A 19,845-nucleotide genomic window follows, 5' to 3' on the forward strand; every position below is an offset into this window, starting at 1 on the left:
AACTGCCTTTGTGGGTTTCTGAGACTAACTCTTTGTAAGAATAGAAAGCCTCATCTTTCTCCTGTGGGCTGTCTGGTGGTTTGGAACTGCTGACCTTGCAGTTAACAGCCCAATGAACATGTAACCACCATGCCACCAGGGCTCCAGTCGTGCACTGAAAGTAAGGCTAAATAACCCCGTGTACCTTTCTAATTCACATTTTGGAATGGACCTTGTTTGTAATCCGGGCGTATTCTTGTTTATAGTAGTGGACTCGTTGTGTACAGTATTGTAGACTTGTCCACACTGTTCCCTCCTCTGAGGAATTTCTACTTAGAAATCAAGGTTCTAGATGGAGAGAGGACAGACACCCAACACTTAGTATATGAGATGCTTGTTGAAATCCAACTCCACTTGTTTCCCAGATGAATCTTATTGGCATTTAAGGTGACCAGACGTCCCACTTTTTGGCGGGCCAGTCTCGATTTTAAACATTCCCCGCCCCCCCACCCCCCACATCCTGAGGCGTTTCAGAAAAGTCCCACTTTTTGGAAAGAATGCACGACAAGCTAGGGTGTACGGTTTTCGGCTGCCATGTGGCTATTTCGCCAGGATATGAGTTTTATCAACGGTGTCCCGCTTTACCAGTGTTAAAATCTGGTCACCTTAAATTTTAGAAACAAATTCTAAAAATGTTTTCATACTTGAAGCTATATGAGAAAAGTATTAACTGCCTGTAGCCATCAACTGAGATTCATCCTGACCACCAAAATCTGGGGGACGTGTGGATGAAGTAAAACATTCGTGGACCAGGAATGGATTGTAGTGGGGGTTTTCTGGGGGATGTGTGTGAACTCGGACCCCTTCTGTCCCCAAGGGCTGAGACAAATGGCTGCACCGTGTGAACTGCACAGCCCCCCGGGGATGTGCGCGGCACTCCCTAGGCTTGTGCACCATAACAGCTCTGTGGGCTTTGGGGGTAGGGCACGGGCAGTCACTCCAAGGTTTAAAATAAGTGGCATGTGATTTGGGCAAGCCTCTTGAGTTGAATGGGTCCCCCTCATTCTGGGAGGGTAGCAAGCTGGAAGAGGAACCTCGTGGTGGTGGAGCGATGCTTCTGGGGTGATGCTCAGCTCCTGCTGGGGGAGGGGACTGCTCAGGTTCCTCAGACCCAAAGACCTACCCATGAAATCCCAGGCCAGTGCCCATTCTCTGCCTGGGTCCCATGGGCCCCAGGATATCTTCCCTGATATGGTTTTATCCATCCCCAAATGATCGCTTATGGGGAACAGCATCCTCACAAACTGGTTGCAAATCTTCAGATTTTGGAAGATGTTCACTTGAATTTTATGAAAAATTCTGAGATTAGTCCTGACCTCGAAATGGCTTTTTCCATTGCACAAAAAAATGTCCTTTTTTTTGAAAATGAAGGCACCCTACTGAGACGAAGACAAGTCTTACTGAACTGTGTGCAGCCACTCCGTGATCATGGAGACACATTAAAAAGAAGGACACGGGTGTCTGAGTGAGTGGAACCTTCACTCAGGAATGCTTTCAACTTGGGCTGCTCACTGCAGAGTCAGTGTTTTCCCAGGGGAAAGATGCTGCTTTCTCCACCCATAAAGAGCATGGTGCCAGCGCGACTCTGTCCTGTACGGCTGACACGGGTCAGCAGTGAGGGTGGGCTTTACGGGGTGGGCATGGTGGTGACCAGAAGCGCAGGACTTGCTTGAGCAGTGTCTCTACTTGCTCCTCTCACCTTTTCTTGCCACCACTGATAAACTTCTAAACGTTGGCCTCTGCGCATTTGCTTCTTTGGCTGTTTCATTTAAGTAGATGCATACAAAGTGGCTGTTTTTGTTTATGCTGCCACTTCAACCAGTCAACAAAGGCAGTATTTGACCAGATTTCCTCACTCAGCATATTTTCAAGGTTCATGCATGGTACAGCATGTAGTTGGAATGAGTTTCCCTTTCTGGCTGAATAATAAATAGTCCATTGCCTGTGGATACCACATTGACTTTCCCCATCCCTCTGTTGATGGACACTGGACTCGCCTCTCCTTTCGGGCCCTGGTGAATAGTGCTGCCCCAAGCCTGGGCGGGCGCGTGGGCATAGGTTGACTCTGCTTTCCCATTCATTATGGCTGTGCTCTATCTGTCTAGAGCCACCATTGGGAACGTTCTATGCAGCGACAGAAAAGAAAGAATACTTCAACCAGTTACTCCCTCGCTCTCAGGGAGAGCTGTTACTGGGCCCTTGCCATGGTGACATTACCCCTTTGGAGGCCTATCTCCCATCAGTCCTTGTGGTCCTGTAGGAAAGGACCTGAATGGGCTTTTATCCCAGGTCTTGACAGGGCTTGGCTCTTAGACAGCATTCCTTAAATTGTTTTGAATGCACGAATGACAAATAAGAAATTCCTTGAGTGCTTATTTAACTGTAAAGCATGGACTAAATGTGAACTAATCTTTCCCCACTTTCTTTGGCAGATAGGTTTGGTCCAGTGCCTGAGGAGCTGAAGGAGTGGCGAGGCACTGGAATATGACTGCTATACTTGGCTTTCTGTACTTGGGCTTCTGCCCTCCCTTCAACTCTCCCCCTGGAAGGTTGGCCAGCCTGGTTGGGAAACAAAGTCTAAGTAATTTACTTTCTGATCTTTGGGATTCATTGTAAGCTCCCTCCATTTTAGTCCAAACCTTAAGGGGCTTTCCAACGGAAGGGGCATATTTTATCTCTTCCCTATATCCGCAACCCTTCTATGTATGCGCAATTCTTTAATCCTTTAATTGGCTCCACTTAATTCTCACCTGCTCTATTCAGGGCCTTGTCCAGAGGCATAGGTCTGTCCTTGGTGCTTCCTAGATACTTTCAGGGACATTTATTTTTCTCTTTTGACTGAGTTGGAATGTGTCTGGGAAGAGAAGGAGTTGGTGACTATGTGTTTCAACAAGTCCACTTGGGGACAAAGCGCCTGACAGAGGATTATATTTTCCTATTTTATACTTAGTTTGTAGAAGACCCTTTCCAACAATGAACAAATTCAGCCATGTTTAATGGATTGACCCTATTGAAAATAAGTGTCAATGAAAGAAGTGCATATTTCCTTGTCACTTGAGTATTTGCAGTGGGACTATTCCTAGGAATCTGAGGGTGCTGGCCCTCTCAGGCAGGGGACCTTTATATTTTGTAATCCAGGCTTTGCTCCCGGGCAGTTTTCCTGTGTGGGCTGATGTAGGGCAAGGCAATAGGCCCTTTACACCATCTGCCATAGCGACAGCATTATGGAAGGGCCCTGTCACTCCCCAGCAGTTGCTCTCCATCCACCTGTGCAGATTTGCCTGCTTGTGCTGTCAAGGTCACCGAGAAGAGCCAATGTCAGGCGAACTGGGACGCAAGATAAAAGTTGTTCATTTCTACTGAGACCAATCATTTACTAGGACCCCTGGAGTCTTGGTAGTTATGCTTTGACTGGGTTGCTAACCACAGGCCAGCAGTTTGGAACCAGTAGGTGCTCCTTGGGAGAAAGACAGGCTTGCTACCACTGGAAAGAGTTACAGCCTCAGAAACCCACAGGCGCAGTTTCATGCTGACCTGTAGGGTGGCTTTGATTTGCCATAAAATCATTGGCAGTCAGTTTTTTGTTTTTTAAATCACTGTACTTAAGTTCCCAGGAATGATGAACTTAACCAACAAGAGAGGCTGGGCGATGTCCCTCTTTAGTAGTGACTGATTTTCCTGGGCACCCCATCTTTGGGGTACTGGTGATTGCTAGCGAGTTTATGGTGCAGAGTTCTGTTGCTTCGTCATAGTGTCTTCTAGAAGGTGGCCTTTCTGAAGGACTGTACCAGGCCTGCCCTCTGAGGGTGGGTGCAAGCTGCCAGCCTTTTGGCTGGGGCAGAAGTCTGGCATTAACTGTTCTCACCATCCCGGGCTTCTTGAGTGAGTACAGGGTGGTGAAGCCACTGTGACCCCAACCACTCATTTTGGTTCATTTATTATATTCTCTCAAAGAGTGACTCCCAATCATTTTGAATTCTCTTTAAAAATGAAATTGCTCATTGAAGTGATTAAATGAATGGTGACCCGCTGCGACTCTGCAGCCTTCTCCAGTCTGAGGATGGATTTGCGACTCGAATACGATCTCTGAAGATGGAAGGCAAACCTGTCGACTCCCTCACAGCTGTCAACAGTGTGATTGGGTGACATATCCCAACGGGTTGCTGCAGGTGCTGCGAATTACTGAGTTGTTTAGTTGGAAAAGTCTTGTTTAGATTGTTCAAAAAGTTGTTCATTTGTGGGTGCGGGCAGTCTGGCAGGGAATTCTCTGTGCTTAACGTTTCCTCTCAAAAGGCCATCGTGAGGGAATTTGAAGTTCTGGGAACCAGGCTACAAAGCAGGAGTGGGCTGTGGAAGGAGCCATGGTGCAAACGGTGACCGTGTTCAGCTGCTAACTGAAAGACGGGCGGAGATTTGTGTCCACTGAGAGGCGCCTTGGGAGCCAGTCTGGCGACCTCCTTCCCCAAAGAGCTGCGGAAAACCCTCTGCAGCGTCGTTCCCTGGCCCGCGGGGCTGCCATGGGTGGCAGCTGGTTTGACGGCAGCGGCTGTGAGGCACTGTCCTATGTCCACGCCCTTTCTGGAGGAACCAGAGTCTCGAGGCCCTTCTCATGAACCCCCAAGGCCTGCAGATGTTACCTCCCAGTCTCATGGCTGCCCTCCTGTCGCCCTGCTCCTAACCCCATCCTCCCGACTGCCGTGGCACTCTGTTACCTTCCCTGCCCTCCACTCTTCGCCTGGCACCAGAACGGTCTTGTCCTGTGTCTGTCTGACCATGACACTTCCGTGCTTCAGGTGACCTTCATGGCTCACTGCCACTCTTACTCCGGCCATAGGTCCTCTAGGTCTGCCTTATTCCCACCCGTTGCCCCGTGCCCACCTCGCAGTCATGTCTTTGCCTCCTGCTCTTCTTTTTCGCCCCCTCCAGCCCTCTGGCCTCTCTTCTCTTCTTGGTAGCTCCTCCCACTCACGGCTTTTTATGTAGACCAGACCTGGTGGCGTCGTAGTTATGTTTTGCCTGCCAATCATAAGGCCAGCTGTTTGAAACCACCAGCTGCTCTTTGGGAAAAAGATGAGGCTTTCTATTCCTGTACAGCCGTCCAGTCTTGGAAAACCCTCAGCAGCAGTCCTAGAGGGTCACTGCGAGTCAGAATTGACCAATGGCAGTGAATTTGGAGTTGGGTGTTTTTAAACTGGGCAGTGGAATCCACTAACATGCTTGACTGGAGGCTCAAGTTCACCCAGAGGTACCTCTGGAGAAAGTCCTGGCACCCTCCTTCTGAGCACCCCGCCATCAGAAATGGCAGGAAATGCAGGCCTGAGGTCGCCATGAGCTAGGATCCGCTCTGCAGCCACTGGTTTTTGCCCTGGAGCTGAGAAGGCTGTCATCCTCCATTCTTCCAGCAGCCTCTGGCACCTCTGCTTAATCCTCGAACATCTCCTCAGGGTCACAGCTTCCAGAGCTTTTCTTTCAGTACCTGCATCATAATTAGATGAAGTCCTTGGGACACGTGTGGGTGCTCCTTTGATTGTCTGGAAGCCTCACTAACCAGCCGGCTTCAAGAAGGCAGACTGGGGCTGTCATTTAGCAAACACGATTGAAGCCTCGGGACAGAGCTCAAGTGCTCCGTGGATCAATTGCTTTTGGCCTGTGGCATTTCGGGTTTATACCTGTAGCCCCATCACAGGATTATTAGTGCCCCCCGCCCCCCCTGCAGTTTCGATGACAGCAGGTATGCCATTCCTATTTAAAGCCCAAGGAGGGGAAATCACTCAGATAAAGGGTTTGTTGTCAGGCTTCTAGAACTGGAGAACTTGGGCAGGGTGTAGGAGTGATTGCTAAATTCTGATTCTGGCTGAAGATAATTTGTGTTCTTGCACACTCTGGCAGCAAATGCAAACCTGCGTGCGTTTAGCATTTTGAGGAGATAAAAATGTGCCTTGCGCACCTGGGCTCCTGGGCCTTGATGACAGGCATCAAGGCCGTCATAGAAACATCTAATAAACACAGGGTGGCACAGGGTAGGCACCTCTTCTCAGAAGCGGACACCCTTCTGATCGGAAGGGGCTGGGGTGCTATTACACCTGGTTTGGGGAACAAATGGGGCCCTTCTGGTCCCATAGGCAGCTCACAGGTTCTGCATGAGATCTGTTTCTAAGTGAGTCTTGAAGTCGAATTTGTAGTTCAGTACGATCAAGTGAGTGTGGTTCGCATTTAGTCTTTATTTAGTGCACGAAGGGAGTGCTGATGGCATCGTGGAGTAGGTCAGCAGTCGGAAAGCACCTGCCGTTCCGTGGGCGAAAGAGGAGGCTGACTTCTCCCTTACAGAGTTCCAGCCTGGGAAACCCACACGAGCAGGTCTGCTCGGCCCCGTAGGAGTCCGAATCAAGTGGGTGGCAGTGAGGGAGCCCTGGTGATGCAGTGAGCTACTCACCGAGCTGCTAACCCCCCAGGGTGAGCGGTTTGAATCCACCAGGTGCTCCACAGGAGAAAGAGGAGGCTGTCTGCTCCTGGAAAGATTGAGAATCTCAGAAACTCTCTAAAGGGTTGCCCGTGATTCAGAAGGGACTTGATGGCAGGGAGCGAGTGCAAACCACAAAAGGAGTCCTGGTGGGTCGTGCATTACACTTTGAGCTTCTAAGCCTCAAGGTCAGTAGTTTGAACTCACTACTTACTCCACAGGAGAAAGAGGAGGCTGTTGGCTGTCAAAGATTTAAAGCCTCAGAAGCTCAGGAGCAGTTCTTCGCCGTCCTGTGGGATTGCTGGGAGTTGGCATCCACCCAGTGGCAGTGGATTGGTTCTGTGGGGTTTTGGTGCAAAAGACTCCAGGCCTTTTTGCTGTTGCCGCGGTGTGAAGGGGACTGTGGTGCAGGCTCTGTTGCGAGTTAGGAGTTGTTGGTTCAGCATCTCAAACGGAGGGCAACTTTACAGAGCACTAAAGGGGCTGCTATGCCTGGAGGTACGGGATGTGTGTAACCCGGGATTTACTGTATAGGGTGAGCTGGCCTCCAGCCTGTCTAGTAGAAGACCCGGCGGAAGGCGCCCCCCTGGTCTGTGCTTTTATTTCTCTGCCCATCTCTAGACTCAGAGGTGTAGTGCCGATGCAAAGCAAAACTCTGAAAGGCAGCATGGGGCCTTGGTTTCAAAGCCCCCCGTGACTCCGTGTCCTCCTCCCTGACACCTGCCTGCCTCGGGGAAGGCTCTGAAGAATGCAGAGAGAACATGATTTCCAAGACATTTTCAAATTGCTGGGTCCCTTTAGGGGAAAAGGGCTTTTTGTAACGCTAGTCTGAAGAGAATTCTTATCAGATTTTATAGCCCCAGGTCTCAGAACATAAAACACCAACTAAAGCAGTGGTTCTCAACTTCCCTAATGCGGCGACCCTTTAATACAGTCCCTCACGTTGTGGTGACCCCCAACCATAACATTATTTTCGTGGCTACTTCATCACTGTACTTTTGCTACTGTTATGAATTGGGCGACCTCTGAAAGGGTCGTTCAACCCCCAAAAGGGTCGCCACCCACAGGTTGAGAACCGCTGGACTCCAGAATGCCTCCTTTTTCTTGGGCCTGCTGGTGTGTCTGTGTGCGGTTGACTTGCACCTTGCCGGGCTGTGGTCCTTCATGTTGGCCCTGCAGGGTCAGGGTCGGGCTGTTGGCAGAGACTGTGGGTGCTGGGCAGTCATGGAGGCTCCCGGAACCAAAACAAGCAAGAGCGCTGACTGGAGGGCTGCCTGCCGCCTCGTGTCCACTTCAAGGGTAGGAAAGACATGATGGAGGCCCATGCTTCCAAGATACTGTTGTTTGTCGTTCAGTCGGCTCTCATTCCTGCCAGGCCGGGGACAGCGGGGTGAGGCATTTCCTAGCCCCGTGCCTTCTTAACGATCGTTGAAACGCATTGGTTGTTGGCCACATGGGCCGGTGGCTGCCTTCCAGCCTAGGGGTTTCTTCTGATAGCACTGTGATTAGACAGCACACTGTTCCCTTGGGTGGTTAGTGGCACCGTGTTGGCAGTAGGTTGCCAGGCCTTTGTTCTTAGTCCCTGGCAGTCTGGAAGCGCTGCTGAAAGCTCTCCGCCTTGGGTGCTTTAACTAGCTAGCGTAGCTTCCAGATCAACAGCACTCACGCCACCACAGGGCAGGAGACCGATACAGGGCTGTGGTCTGAGGTTTTAGGCAGGGCCGAATAGGAGCCTTCAGGTGGCCACAGGCATCTAACGCCACACCTGTGCCGTCTGCACTTTTGGGTGTGAAGCTCGTATTCTGGCTTTGTGTGCCGCCATGGAGAGCCGAGCCAGAGCCTTCAACTGTGGAAAGCACAGGCCTCGTGGAGATTCTGCCCGTTGAATGATTTAGCGCAGTGTTTGCAGGGTCCCTCAGCTAGTTACATATCGGCCCCAGACCACCAGGCACTCTGTCGCAAGCCGAATCGGCCCCAGACCACCAAGCACACTGCCGCAAGAAGAATCAGCCCCAGACCAACAAGCACACTGCCGCAAGCTGTGCTCAGATTGGCTGAAGAGAGAGGTGACCCGAGGTCATGGGGATGATAGGGTTTTCCACTGGGGTGGCGGCTTGTGTGCCTTGCCAGTGAGAAGGAGTCCCGCAGCAGAACCATGATAAATAAGGCTTGCAGGTGGCACTCTCAGCCAGTGAGCAAAGGAGGGAGCCTTTCAGATGTAGGAGCAAGGTCATTGCCTCCCTTGGCGTGACCCAGTGAATGCTTGTTCATGGTGCTGAGCACCACGGGCCTATGCTCAACTCCCGAGCGCTGCGGGGCTTGAAAGACCACCACACCTCATTTCAAGAGGAGGAGGTGTCCGTGCATTCCCAGTACTGAAGGCCGGTGTCAGAAGAGGACCTGTCGTCGGCAGTGGGAAACCACCAGCAGCTCCGAGGAGAGAGACAGGCTTTCCACCCCATCAACAGTCACAATGTCGGAATCCCACAAGGGGGTCGTTAGGAGTCGATGGCAGTGGACTTGTTTTCTTTGCAATCTGAATGGATTCTAAGCTCCTTGAGGACAGAGGCTCCCTCTTCTGCTGGGAAGTAGTACTGTGTAGGGAAGCTGGGTGTTGGTTTCCATGGGCTCTGGCATGCCAAGTTGTGCCTCAGCTTCCTCAGTTGATTTTAGAGAACCCAACGATGCCTTCGGAGCCCTGGTGGCATTGTGGTTACCAGCTGGGCTGCTAACCAGAATATCAGTAGTTCAAAACCATCAGCTGTTCCACGTGAGAACACAAGGCTTTCTACTCCCATAAAGACTACAGCCTTGGAAAGCCACGGAAGCAGTTCTGTCCTGCCCTGTAAGATCGCTATGAGCCAGCCGTGATTCCATGGCAGTGAGATGTTTAAGGTACCCTGGAAGAAAGGTCTGGCAGTCTGCTTCTGAAAGTTTACAGCCATGGAAACCCTATGGAGCACACTGCTAACAGAAACACTGGGTGTGTTAGTCTAGGTTGACTAGAGAAACAAATTCATAGATACTCGTATGTGAATAGAAAGAACTTTAGGACGAGCCATTCAGGGTGATTGTAGCAATAATGGAACATACAATGTTCTTCTAGTTCCTAAATGCTTCCTCCACATCCATTATCATGATCCCAATTCTACCTTACAAATCTGGCCAGACCAGAGGATGTCACTGGTACAGATAGGAACTGGAAACACAGGGAACCCAGGACAGATGATCCCTTCAGGACCAGTGGTGAGAGTGGTGATACTGGGAGGGTGGAGGGAGAGTGGGGTGGAAAGGGGGAACTGATTACAAGGATCTACATGTAACCTCCTCCCTGGGGGACGGACAACAGAAAAGTGGGTGAAGGGAGACATCAGACAGTGCAAGATATGACAAAATAATAATTTATAATTTATCAAGGGTTTGTGAGGGAGAGGGGAGTGGGAGGGAGGGGAAAAATGAGGAGCTGATGCCAGGTACTTAAGTGGAGAGCAAATGTTTTGAGAATGATGAGGGCAATGAATGTACAAATGTGCTTTACACAATTGATGTATGTATAGATTGTGATAAGAGTTGTATGAGCCCCTAATAAAATGATTTTTAAAAAGCTTTATATAAAAGAGCAATTAATCGTACATTAGGAAAATATCCCAGCCCAGTCCAGAGCATGTCCATAAGTCTGATATTAACCCATATGTCCGATATCAACCTATAAATTCCTCTTTAGACTCACAGAACACATGCAATGACACCAAATGCAGAAAGATCACAGGCAAGTGGGTGGAAAGTCTTGTGGATCCAGTGGCATTTGAAGCATCCCAGCGCTGGTGTGGGTTTCCACGTGGCTGTACCAGCTCCAGGGCTATGGCTCCATCAGTGTGTCTCCATGTGGCTTATCAACAGGACTGTGAAGGAGAGAGTGTGTCCCGCCTCCCCACAGGAAGACAGGAGATCCCAAAATCCATGCCCATCCGTAGGCCTCACTGGCTGTGATCTAATTGACAGGTTAGGCGCCACCCCTTCGCTCAAGTTGACAGGAGATGATGTAGCTGCCACGCTGGGTGTCCATGAGTTGGTAACTGGTGGTGCTAGTGTTCCGTGGCTCAAGAATCTTCCATAATGCTCACTATTGAGCGTGCTTGTCGGGTTCCATAGCACCAAGTGGTTTAAGATAATCCTTGTACTCAGGTGCTCAGGCCAGGGGATCAAGTCCTAAGTCATTGACTATATGAAAAAGAAGTGATGGGTCGAGTGGCCATTGCTGGCCTGAGTATGGAAGCAGGGTTGGGGATTTGCTGAGCGGGACACATGCTGCGGTTTCTCCATTGGCCCGGTGGCCTGCTGCTGCAACTCGCTTTTGGAGGTTCTAGCTCCTGTGTCTTTCTCCTGACCCATTCGCTCTGGGGCCCCTTGCAGGCTTCTCGGGGCTCATACTTCTTTGAACTCTTGTCCTGCTTGGTTGATGCTCAGAGGTCACCACTTACTCCTTCTCTTTTACTTTAGGTCCCCAACACGATTGTAAAGTGGTGAGTCAGGGCTCCCAGAACCCTAACAAGCACAATGCATTGAGTGCAAACGACAGACACTTGGTGAAGGCTTTTGGATTGGGAGTTGATATTTTTATAGCTCATTATCACCTGGTTATGTAAGAATGACAAGACAGTTCAGTAATGACTCTTAAGCAAAGCAAAGTGTCTGATTAAAAAAAGTTTTTTTTCTCAAAGAACACTTTGGTGTCATTGCATGTGTTCTGTGAGTCTAAAGAGGAATTTATAGATTGATATCGGACATATGGGTTAATATCAGACTTATGGACATGCTCTGGACTGGGCTGGGATATTTTCCTAATGTACAATTAATTGTTCTTTTATATAAAGCTTTTTAAGATCATTTTATTAGGGGCTCATACAACTCTTATCACAATCCATACATACATCAATTGTGTAAAGCACATTTGTACATTCATTGCCCTCATCATTCTCAAAACATTTGCTCTCCACTTAAGTTTATAGTTAGTACATCCTGGCCTATGGAGTCCCAAGGATGATATCCCTGCTCGGAGCAGCCAATGCCCAGAGAGGACCATAGGGCCGGCCCCACCATGAGACAAGACATCCCTCACTGACCCATAGTTTTACGAGGGACAACACTGGAGGCATAGTGTGGGAATTGGGCCCGATCTGACCCCAGCACACTGGGTGAAATGCTAAGGACATGCAACAGAGCAGCAAGGGAGCAAGGCAATGAAGTCCCTGGGCAATACCAAAAATAGACTTTGGGGTCAGACCATGGCACCCCATCAGACTGCACTGGAAAACACTTGTGAAGGCCAACAAACAGACCTTGAACTATTTATTGGCCTTTTTTGTTGTTGATTTTTTTGTTTTCTTTTGTTGTTGTTTTGTTTTGCTCTGTTTTGTTTTTGTGCTTATTGTCTCTGCATGTTTATCTAGATAAGATAGATGGGATAAACAATCTGGAGGAGAAAACAATGGGACTGACAGTTCTGGGGGGGACATGGGAGAGGGGGAGGGGGAGTGAAGGAAGTGGGTGTCAACAAACCCAGGGACAAGGGAACAAGTGATCCAAAATTGATGGTGAGGAGGGCGTAGGAGGCCTGGTAGGGCTTGATCAAGGGTAATGTAACTGAGAGGAATTACTAATACCTGAATGAAGACTGAACATGATAGTGGGACAAGAGGAAAATTAAAGAAAATAGAGGAAAGAACTTGAAGGCAAAGAGCATTTATAGAGGTCTAAATACAGGCATGTACATATGTAAATATATAATAATAGGGAAATAGATCTATGTACATTTATTTATATGTTAAGTATTAAGGTAGCAGACGGACCTTGGGCCTCTGTTCAAGTACTCCCTCAATGCAAGAACATTTTGTTATAATAACCTGGCATTCTGCGATACTCATCTTTCCTGAGAGGATTGCTGAAGACAAAGCGGGTGCATAGCAAATGTGAAGAAAGCTGATGGTGCCCAGTTATCAAAAGAAATAGCGTCTAGGGTCTTAAAGGCTTGAAGATAAACAAGCAGCCATCTAGCTGAGAAGCAACAAAGTCCACATGGAAGAAGCACACCAGCCTGTGTGATCATGAGGTGTGGATGGGATCAGGCATCAAAGACCCAGAACAAAAAATCATATCCATGTGAATGAGGGGGAGTGGGGAGTGGAGACCAGAGCCCATCTGTAGACAGTTGGACATCCCCTCACAGAAGTGTCACAAGGAAGAGATGAGCCAGTCACGGTGCAGTATAGCACCAACAAAACATACAACTCTCCTCTAGGTCTTTAATGCTTCCTCCCTCCTTACCACTATTATGACCCCAATTCTCCCTGACATATCGGGCTATACTAGAGCATGTACACGGGTACAGATAAGAGCTCCCAACTCAGGGAATCCAAGACAGATAACCCCCTCAGGACCAATAATGAGAGTAGCTATCCTAGGAGAGGAAGGAGAAGATGCGGGGTGGGGAGAAAGGGGGAACCAATCACAATGATCTACATATAATCTCTCCCAGGGGGATGAAGAACAGAAAAGTAGGTGAAGGGAGATATCAGTCAGTGTAAGACATGAAAAAAATAACAGTTTATAAATTATCAAGGGTTCATGAGGGAGGGAAGGTGGGGGGAGGGAGGGGAAAAAAACGAGGAACTGATACCAAGAGTGCAAGTAGAAATAAAATGTTTTGAACATGATGATGGCAACATATGTACAAATGTGCTTGCCACAATGGATGTATGCATGGTTTGTGATAAGAGCTGTACTAGCCCCCAATAAAATGATTTTAAAAATTAAAAATATGCTGAAAGATAGTTTATTATTTCATATAGTTAATACTTAAATAAGAACAATAAAAGTGATATATAAAGCTAAAAAAATTATAGTTAGCAACATTTGATCCATGTGATGTCCACCCCTGTGCTTATTCTTCAATTGGTTCATTCACTAACCAAAGCTTCCTTTGAGAGCACACCTTTTTCTGTGTTTGGTTTCTCCTCATGCTGCATTTTTACTGCTGGCGGGAGTTTATTCTTTTTTGAAACTTTATATACTTGTTTTGGTAAATCTCTAACACTTGGATTCTTGCTTAGAGCAAATTCTTTTCTATTATGTACCTGTGAGCATTGATTGTAAGCCATGTGAGAAATCGCCACATTTAATGCCTGACTTTTGAGATGTTGCAGTACCTTTGGTGGATACTAATGGAATGCACTTTAGCTAGAAGACTCCCAGACAGAACCGTGCTTCATGCTGAGAACTGGGGCAGAAAGGAGGAGGCTTCAGTCAGGAGAACACAATTGCTCTATTAGCAATTAGGTCAGTGTACCAAACAATACAAGACCCAGCAATAGTGCTTGTTTCTTTGTGATTCTTGAGTGGCCCTTATGATGTAGGTATGCTCTAGGCTGCTAACTGCAAGGTTTGCAGTTCAAAACCACCCGCCACTTCTTCAAAGACAGATGAAGCTTTCTACTCCTGTAAAGAATCAGAGTCTCAGGAACCCACAGGGGCAGTTTACTCTGGCCTTTAGGGTAGCTATGAATCAGAAGAGACTCAGTGGCAGTGAGTTTAGTTTTTTAGAGCTAAGTAAGAGCTTGAGTGCTAACCGGAAGGTTAGAAGTTCAATCTACATGCCACTCTGTGGAAGATGTGCCAGTCTGCTTCCCTAAGATTCCCTCCTTGGAAAGTGTAGGAGGTATTTCTAAACCCAGGTGCACCATGAGTTGGAGTCTTGACGTGTGGCATCTCCAAGTAGGCACTGTTGTTCTTCACATGGTACAGAGGAGGAACGCTGGAGATAGAGAGGAGGTGTGATTGGCCTGTGGCCATTGTCATGTGCTCATGAAAACTCAATCCCTCCAGGAATGAAGCATATATAGATTGTAGATTCTGATTATATATAACATGACGGAGCAGCTCAAAGATGTTGACATTTTCACAAACCAATTACAATATTCACCTTTGGACAGTATAGGGCCACGTGTTTAACAATGGTTTCTTTTCTAGAAAAATGCATTTCTGGGTTTATGGAAGGTTTCTTAAGGCAAGTAACTTCATGTTGTGACAAGCTGAGAGACCTTCAAAGCATTCCAGGTTCCAGAGCAAAGCCACTTCTGTATATGCGTTACCTCTGCCAGCGACGCATATGCGAAATGACATTAGGAATAAATGTTAATGTGATTCGTCAATACTCATATTAACTTCCGCTGCCCCTCTGAAAGCTTAAAAGAGCAGCATGTCTCACAAATGGCTCAGCTCTGGTACTCTAGCAAGTTGGGTGTTTTTTTGTTTGATAGCTGGGGTTGCAGATTCCTCTGCTGATAGGGGTCAGGCAGAAGCCCAGGGCTGAGGGTCGGTGCGGAGAGTGCAGTCTGGGGTGGTAGGGGGGTGTCGTGCAGTGGTCCACGGTGGAGTGGCGCCTCACCAGGGACCTCATGGCTGTGTGCACAGCTGGAACCTCGTTCCAGGAGAAGCTGAGGCTCCTCATCTTTGAATGGAGGACTGTGTCCATGTTTACATGTTGGGATGCTACATGGAAACAAAACTTACTTCTGGACAAGGTGGGGCCCCTGCAGGGAGAGCAATGTAGGGGAGTCGGGAGGCGTATCTATGCTCATGTGGGCTTTCAGTTCCTGTGGATGCTTTCAGCTGCAGTCCAGAATAGTTGCTTGTGAATTCCTTTCATTTTTGTGGCTTCAGTTCTTTTCTATATTTTGTAGATGGCCTTGGACTTTATTATGGGAAGTGAGGGGGACCTGTGAGCACGCAGTGAATGCGAATACATCGAGGGAATCCGTGAATGCACGGAGGGAATCATCAGCAGGGGATTTGTTTTGTGTTGGTACTGTGATGTGTGAAGTGGAGATAAGAGTACTGCTTGAGTTACGGAGGTCCCTAACCAGGCATATTTCGGGTTACCTAGAGATTGTGATTGCTGGGGTGTTGTTCTTGTCATGAGATTTGCCCCGTCTGGGGAGCTGCACACTCTTGGAAAGTGTTCGCCCTTAATACTGGTATCTAAATTCTAGGCATGTTGCCTGTACCTTCCAGTTTCCAACAATCTATGTCAATCTGTTATTTTATAACCTAGTGCTGTTGCGTCCCCACCCCTCCCTCTTTCTTGTTTTATATTTAATCATTCTCTTTGGCTCACAACAGCAATCCAATCCTGAATTGCATTTTTTCTGTTTCCAACTCCATCATTATTTTTATGTAAAAAGTATGTTTTGAGTTACAGCAGTTCATGGGGCTCAAGCTTCTACTCCGTAGGGGAAGAGAGATGTCATTTACTGCAGAGTTTATACAGACAAATGTTCTGATGAATGCTGCATTTCCCCTGTAATCCAGGGGGCTTTTTGGTGCTAGGTTTAAAGAAACATGGCCACATTTGGGCTGACTCTAAGCCAAGATGTGATAGATCCAGAGTTTGTCTTGGCCGGATAGTGGAGCAAGGGGAAGAGAAACATTTGGAAGAAACAGCTCTTTCCCTCTTACTTTATTCAGGAAGTATTTTATTCACTGCTTAGTTAGTGCATCACCTGTACTCTTGGCATAGTGGGTTATGTCTTGGGCTGCTGACCCAAAGGTCAGCAGTTCAAAACCACCAGCCACTCTGTGGGACAAAGGTGGGGCTTTCTACTCTTGCTGAGATTTCCAGTCTCAGACACCCACAGGGGTGCTTCCACCCTGTCATATAGGGTCGCCATGTGTTACAGTTGACTTGTTGGCAGTGAGTTGGGGTTTTGTTTTGTTTTGTTCCAATGAAGCAATGTCAAAGTTATTTCTAACAATACTAAAAACAAACTCATGTATTTTTACTCTTGGACACCATTTACACTTTTTCAGTTGTCTCAGGAACAGCAAAAAAAAAAAAGAACCCAAACAAAAGAGGGGGGTCATTCAGAATTGCCACCTCTCACTCCTGCTTGCCTTGTGTCTCTGGTCTCCTTCAATCTGGAGGACTTCCGGGGGTTTCCTTGTGGCTGACAATTTTGAAGGTTTGAGTTTGTCTGACGTGTTTCTGTGTTCCCACCCAAACTATGCACTCGACTTGGCTCTCATGGGAGTGACCTTGGATTCTCATTGAACTCTTATGAGTGGCACATGGCGCAGATTTCTCTCCATTTTAGGAGCTACCTTATAGCGCTAACATTAAGATGATTACTGCCACCCTGCTTTGCTGAACAGTTACTGTCCGCCCCGCCCTGTGTAATTACTAAATATTTTGTGAGTAGATGAAAAACAACAAACCCCAAACCCTGTGTAGACCTCATTTCTCATTCAACCTTCCCTCCCTAGTTCCCACGATTGAGTTTTCTGGCCTGACATGATTATTATTGTGCTGGTTGCCAAGTGATGGTGTTCTGATGCCGTAATTGTTTCCACATTTAAGGGTTTGTATTCTACTGTAAGGAAGAATTTTCTCATCTTCCATTTATTTATTCATTTATCTATTTCTCCAATGTGGATTATTTTCACCCACCATTCGTCTATCTGGTGGTCATCCCGTGGAGGCCTGTGCGGTGCTGTGAGCGGGAAGTGGTGCCATTGGTGTCTCAAATGCTAACAGATCACCATGACGCACAGGTGGTGAGATGGATTATCTCAAACTAAGAACAGGTTGGGAAGGAGCAACACCCCAGCAGGAGCCACTGGAAACTTGATGAACAGCAGTGGAACCTTGTCTGGTACAGTGCTGTGATCACATCTTGGCACACCGCTTTGTCTTCTTTGGAACAGAGAGGTTCTCAGGAATTCACAGACGTTAGGATCTATGAGACTTATCTAGAATGCCGGGGAACGACAGAATTTTCCTCCCTGGGAGATTAGAATTCATGCGATTTTAGGGATTGCCCGGGCATCTGTATTGTTCATAGGCACCTCCAGGTGGTTCTCCCGGATGGTCCTTGAGCCACATGTACAGGAGCAAGTGCTTTTGGAATGAGTGAATAATTGATCCATGGAAAGATCCTTTAGAGATACTTAGATAAGAAGTGTTTTTGCTCTTGCGGCGTTATTTCTTATAAACATATTATTCAATATTTGGGTTGTATAAGTTTTCTCTGAAAATATACCTGGATAAAGTAGACCTCTTCCCTTTCCCCCAAGAGCAGAGGTGTATTTTATGAAGTAAATATAATATAATATTCTGATGTACCATTTCCCTGCCCGTAAACACATGGTTTTTTTTGGGGGGGGGTGGGTGGGAAAAAAGAATAAATATTGCTAGTAAGATTCATTCACTAAAATAGCTGCTTAATGTATTCAAGAGGAAGTTGAATTCAGAAAGTAGGTTGGATGGAGCCCTTTGAAGATAGATAAGAGTAAATGAGTGTGGTGGAGCCATAGAGGACCAAATTTGGCCTGGCATTTCATTACAGAACCAGAGGTCCACCGGATGTGGGCTGGCAGGAGACTTTAGCTCCGTGGTCCTGGAAGCAGCATCAAGGGCAAAACATTAAGAGACTTGGATCCTTCTCTTTCAAGAAGCAAGTCCAGTCTTGTGTGGGTAATATTGGATGGGTCCATGACAACAAATTGCACTTCGCACAGCCCTGCAGCATCAAGAGCATGTGCTGCGGCTCTAGACTGGCTCCCTATACTGCTCTGTTCTGCGGGGCATCTTCCTTCACGTCTCTGGTCTCCGGTTTTGTCCTGGGAGGGACTAGCAGTGCCCTTGTGAGGACTGAGAGTTCATGTCAAAAAGACACAGAATGGTGTCTGCAAATGTTAAGCACTCAACAGTCAACCTTCGTCTCTGTCTCCCTGTTACTGTTCCTCTCATGTCTCCAAGCTCTCAATCGTATGTTGCCTTTTGCCCTTCTCCCACGTTTTCAGTGACTATCTTGGGGGAGAGTGTTTATCCGTCATGTCTAAAAATGTCTGAATGCCCCTGCAGTTATGCTGTAGGTTTGCTTATTAGTGCCCCATATCTTTCATGCAAGACGAGAATTCTACCAGACACATTAAGTATCCCGCCGGTCAAGTCCATTCTGGCGCATAGTTTCTCTGTAGGACAGAGTGGAGCTGCCCCGTAGGGCTCCCAAGGCTGTGAGTCGTGATGGGCACAGACTGACTGCCTTATCTTGCTCCTGTGGAACAGCTAGTAACTGAACTCTTTCAAAGGTTAGGAATACATGGCGCTTACAGGATTGTCTGCGCTATTCAAATAAAGTAATTCAGTGCTGTACTGTTTTCTATTTCCCAATTTTATATTTCCAAGTCTCTCACTTTTTGTTAGTAGCCAACGGATTTCACCAATCTGTCGTGCCAGTCGGGCCCCCAACCCCTGAGATCCCTAACTCTCAAGTGGAGCGTTGGTCTTTGGGATTCGTGCTCAGCGCTCTCTGGAGATAGATTTTCATCACTTATATAAGATTGATGTAAGATTGGCTTTTCTTCTCCACAAAAGAAGGATGCTCAGACTTAGTTCAGGGATGGGTAGTGAGGATTAATGAATAAGTTAACGTTTGTGGCTCTATCCCATTAAATACTAATTAGCATTGGTTACTGCTCTTGCATTGTTTCCAAGTACCATTTTCAAACTGATTCTCTGCACCAGGGCCATGGAGAGGACTTTTTTCTAATATACCACGGAAAGTGTTTCATCAACCATCTAACCACACGGCTATCATTCCCCCTACCTGAAAAGTATATACTTACCTTCCGAACCAAATGCCACCCCCCCAAAAACACAATAAACTTTTGTAGAATTTTTTGTAATAGAACTACTTACTCTAAGAAATAATTTCTTTTTCCTACCCAGGAGATCACCATCTTTCATTTTTGTCTTTATTTTCCAATTATATAGCAGTTCCATCTGTACCTAGAAAGAATATTCTAACAAATTCCTGAAGCAGATCCTAGAAAGCAGTCCTATCACTGTGACTAAATGTGTGTGTGTGTGTATGTGAATACATCCTATGTCATTGAAGGTTGAAAGTTGGAACTCTGTCCCCTTTCCCTTCAGGACCTGTGTCTTTAAGTGTGTGTGTGTGGCGGGGGGGAGGGGGGGTGATGCCTAATAACTAAGGGTGTTGTAAGGATTAGGGTGGCACCTGTGTCAAAGTCCTGGTGCAAGAGGCTGGGGATCGCCAATACTCTGTGATTTTATAGCAACTTTTAAAATGTGTTCAATTTAGTGATGGGGACCAATAGAAGACGTCTTCTAGAATCCTACTATGAATTGAGTCTCTGACATGGTAGCATGTTGGCTGCTGTTGAGTTGGCTTCCAACTCATGCCAACTCTATATAAAGTGGAATTGGGCCTTTTGCTCCATAGGATTTGCAGCTTTCTTCTTCAGCTGATGCTATGGGGGTTACCATA

General features: G+C 47.3%; 1 protein-coding gene across 1 annotated transcript in view; it reads left to right on the forward strand.

Moving 5' to 3' along the window:
• The window catches only part of TSPAN5 (tetraspanin 5), a 230,353-nt gene that overhangs the window by 29,792 nt on the left and 180,716 nt on the right, over positions 1–19,845 (forward strand). The gene's annotated exons all lie outside the window — the stretch shown is intronic.

This window comes from Tenrec ecaudatus, chromosome 3, assembly GCF_050624435.1.
Source record: "Tenrec ecaudatus isolate mTenEca1 chromosome 3, mTenEca1.hap1, whole genome shotgun sequence".
NCBI classification, from domain to species: domain Eukaryota; kingdom Metazoa; phylum Chordata; class Mammalia; order Afrosoricida; family Tenrecidae; genus Tenrec; species Tenrec ecaudatus.